At 49.0% G+C, this 4,458-nt stretch overlaps 1 protein-coding gene across 1 annotated transcript in view; it reads left to right on the forward strand.

Moving 5' to 3' along the window:
- Positions 1-4,458, forward strand: part of KIAA0040 (KIAA0040 ortholog) — a 24,580-nt gene that overhangs the window by 498 nt on the left and 19,624 nt on the right. The gene's annotated exons all lie outside the window — the stretch shown is intronic.

Raw genomic sequence — 4,458 nt, forward strand, 5'->3', positions numbered from 1 at the left:
CGGGTCGGGCGCTGCGGCGGGAGCCGGCGGGCTGGAGGCCCCCGCGGGAGCGGGGCTGGAGGTAGGTAGGATTTCTTGGACTGTCCCCTCGCAAGTTTCCCCAGGGCAGAGATTCCCGCCGCGTCCCCTTGTGCCACTGTGGGGCTCGGGAGCGAGATCAGGGGGTGCCCCGCTCCCGTGCTCCCATCCCAGTCCCCCTCCCCCAGCGTTGGCAAGCGCCGCCTGCCCGGTCCAGCGCGGCCGGGCTCTGTCCCAGTGCCTCAGCTCCCCTGCTCCCCGCCCCCAGCTGCCCCCGGCATCCTGTGCATCCAGCTCCTGTGCTGCGCCGGGTGCTCCCTGCCGAAGGAGAAGGGGCACCGCCATGGGGTGCCACTGGCTGAGCCACCGGGGACAGACCCACCCTGCTTCTGGGTCACCTGCCGCCCGGGAACTTCGGAGGGCTGTGACATTCCCTGGCCAAGTAGCACCCCCGTTTCCCAAATGGGGAAACTGAGGCAGAGCACAGGGACCTTCCTGCTGTCTGTTGCAGTGTTACAGGGCTGATGACTTGCCTGCCTTCTACTTGACTTCAGATTAACACGGCTAACCATGCCGCAGTGCTAGAACTGGGAGCTCAGCCTCTGGGTGCTTCGTCCCGTGGGCTGACCGCCCTGAATCGGTTGGCCACACTGCATGTTTTCAGCCGGAGCTCAGCAGCAGGGTAGCAGGAGAGACAGGCTGTGTTCCAACCTCTGCTACAGTCTTGCTGCACAACTTTGGGCAACTCACTTCAGCTCTGGGCCTCTGTTTCCCTCTTACTCTTACCCTATGTACACAGATTGCAAGATTTTGGGGGTAAAGAGTCACTGCATGCAGTGTGTGCATGTGTGCTGCGCAAAGGGTCCCCTCCCCCGGGGCTGCAGTTTCCAGCTGCTCCATAATACAAGCACAGCATAGTAACCTTGCAGCACCCCAGGTTCTGCAATATTGTTCATTTCTAGGTTTAGAAGTGATCACATGCAACATATACAGAAAGAGCAAGCAACTATTTCTCAGACTGGTACTGAGGGAAAGCCAGCTTTATTTTTACCGTGCTGCACCACATGTTGAATGTTTGAGTGCATGAACCAACGTTCATAAAGAACAGCTCAGGTGTTCTTGATTTATATGGACATAGTGCTGCTTCCGTTGTGAACAGTTCAGATGGCAAGATAGACTCCATCTCCAGTGGGTAAGAGATCCACTGCTAATTCCCACAGGAAGGGACCCCCATGCCTCTGACTTCTCCAGCCTGTAAAGCCTGTTTGGGATCCTCTGCAGTTTCAGCTCCGGAAATCCAGAGAGGTTTAGAAACAGACATAGCCTTTGAAGTCTAAGCTTTGGGCTTTTTAAAATAAAATCGCCTGTTTTTTAATGAGCAACAACATCTCCCCTTTACATCCATTCCCCAGCCCTGAGAAACAACCCAATTCAGCTGCCGTCAGAGACAGCGGGGATCTTACCTCTAACTCTTTCAATGAAATGGCTTGTAGTTACAGGTAACTTTTTTTTTAACCACATTGACTGCACCTCTCAGAGGATATTGTTGGTCCAGCCCAGAGGCTCAAAAGGCCTAAGAACTCCAGGCTGCCGTCATTCAGGGATCCTGATACTGTGCCTAGGGCCTTGGAACAGAGAGCTACTGGCACTCTGAAAATAAATGCTTATGGTTCAGCTGAAGAGAAAAGATAAGGAGAGTGCCTTGCATCCACCTCTGGGGCCCTGCTTCACCATAAAGTGTCACACACATATAGCAGGGTCTGGTCACAAAGTGTTGGACCTTTCTGGACCCATGCTGCACAGGGGCCTATCCCCTGGCTAATAGTAGTAACTGTTAAGAGAGATGCAAAGTGGTGATGTGTGGAAAAAACCTCTGATGCTGGAGAGGGCTATATATCTAGCTCTAAGCTAAAGCAATCATCCAACAGATGCAGGGCACCTCAAGAAAAGCCCAGAGACATCCTGGCCGGGTGGGAAAAGGACAAGAAAGTCTGCCCGGCCTTCAAGCATTCTGTGTTGTTGATCCTTCTTTGACATTATGGAACCGTGTTGTTGAAAATCAGTCATTTCCCTCAGGGAACCACGGGTCGCAACGAGACCTTTGCAGAGCATGAGAGTGTCAGTTCAAAGAGAGTCACATGACCTAGAGATGGGGCTGAGCTACACATTTTAATAAACTTCTCCAGTCTTGGAGGAGGTGCAGATCTCAAAGCTGCTGGTTCAGGCTGACCTCGAAACAGAGTCCTCATTCCACTTCATCTGCTGCTTGGCCACCACATATCCTCTCCAGTTCTCTGGATGAATGATATCCCAAATGGCAAAGCAGGGTTTATCTAAAGCTTCCAGGATTTGCATGGAATCCATCCCAACCGCAAAGAAGCCCAGGCCCTCTGCACAGTTTGCCCAGACCTGCACAAAGGCTTTATGAGCTTCAATGGAAACCCTCAGCTAGAGCAGCAGCAGAGGTTTCAGATTGGTAAGAGAAAATGAAACTTGGAGTGTCACGCCAGGCTTATGACAAAAGCTTTACACAGGTCTACTTAGGCCCACATGAGCTTAGATACATAAATATGTATCATACATAAATATCCTTGTGGATACAAACAGCTTATTCAGATAACCAAAATGGCTCTCTCAGACCAGAGGAAGAGATGGATCATCCCTATTTAAAGATCATCTTGAATTAAAGAGGTTCATAGATGGTTATTAAGAGCCCAGTGTGCAGACTGGGACCTAAATATATGTATCATGTACAACATATATCAGAAGAATTATTGAGGGGTAGCACCTATACCATTTAATGGATAACAAATTGTTTACCAAGCCTCATTTTATAAACTGTCAAAAAAGCTCATTAGTAACATGGTGAACATAAAATTTGAATAGCAATTGAGCAATTGAGTACCACTCTCTTTTAGGTTCAAGTTCTGTCATTGAACTTTACTGCTATATCAGAATGTATCTACGCATAGACTATATTTCTGTGTAGTTACTGATATTATCGCAGATTCTAGGTATCATTTCTATGGTTAAATTTGCAAAACAGTTTTGTTTTTAATGTCCTGGGTTCAAACGTTCATAACTTTTCAAACCCTTCACTTCTTCTGAGCAGAGCCAACCCGAGCAGGGTGTGGGGCCCAGGGCAAATCGGTCCCTGTGGGGCCCCATCCTGATCCTATGCACCCCGGACCTGAAGAAGTTGCTATCGGCAGCGTCGGCGGTGTGGGGGGTAGCAAGCAGCTGGATGCAAAGCTGGTGGCAGCGGCACAGAGTCACTGCAGCGGCTCTGCCCAGCTCTGTGGGGACCCCCAAAGTGCAAAGCCTGTGGCAGTCGCCCTGATTCACACCCCCCTAGGGACGGTCGTGCTTCTGAGGATAGAATTAGCCACACTTAACATCTATGTAATGGTAGCATTTTTGATGGAGAGCAGAAGGAATTTGAGTAAAATTATTTGTGACATTTGTGAGTTATAGGAGTGACAGGAATGTACTGTTCACCACTTGAATCAACTCTAACTAGGCTTTCCTAGTTACAAGGAAAACTAAGTGAGCATGAACTTATGCCTTTAGTCTACAGGTTCAAACCAAAGACACAATAGAAATGCTTGTACAGCTAGGTAATTCTATGTTGCTTTAATCAAAGAGCTTTTAAGCCTTTCTGAAGAAGTCAGTGGAATCCTACACCAGTCAAAGGTAGTTCATCCTAGTGCAAACAGATCAAAATACTGTTTCTTATGTGCTTTCTCTAAATTATCCATTACTTGTAAGAGGCAGAACAGTGGACTAGATGGACCCTTAGTCTGAGCCAATGCGGTGATTCAGCATTCCCATTCTAGTGGTTTGTACCAGTGTGGTAGATAACACACGGTGCAGGGTGCTGAAGACTGGCCTATCAGTTAGGCCTTGTCCACATGAAGAAAAACATACATCCATGCAAATTTATTGATTAGGCATGAACTTTGAATGTTGGCAGGCTGCTCTGGTGCTGAGTGGGCCACATATCAGAGTGGCTTATTAGTAACTTAATCACATTGAAGGTACCTAGGATAAGCCCTGCATTGTGTCAGTTATGCAACTCCAGTGGGGATGGGCTCAACTACATCCATGCAGTTCTACCAGGACAATGTTTTTTAATGTTGGCAAGATGAACAGTTTCATGAACAGTCTATGTCAAGGAGCACTACACATCCTCTGCCAGCAGAATGGGGTCAGAGGAAGGGCGAGCTGAAGTGCTCTGGGTCAAGATTCAGGGGGGGCAGGGGGAGAGGGATTTGACAGTGGGGGTCTATTACAGACCCCCCAACCAAGAGGAGGAGCTGGACAGGGAATTTTCAGGTCAGCTTGCAGAGGCACTAAAATCAAGGGATGTAGTGGTCATGGGCGATTTTAATTACCCAGACATCTGCTGGGAGGAGCAGTCAGCCGGGACGGACCGCTCCA

The sequence above is a fragment of the Gavialis gangeticus genome, unplaced genomic scaffold (assembly GCF_001723915.1).
Source record: "Gavialis gangeticus isolate Ggan-Ray unplaced genomic scaffold, GavGan_comp1, whole genome shotgun sequence".
Lineage (NCBI taxonomy): Eukaryota > Metazoa > Chordata > Crocodylia > Gavialidae > Gavialis > Gavialis gangeticus.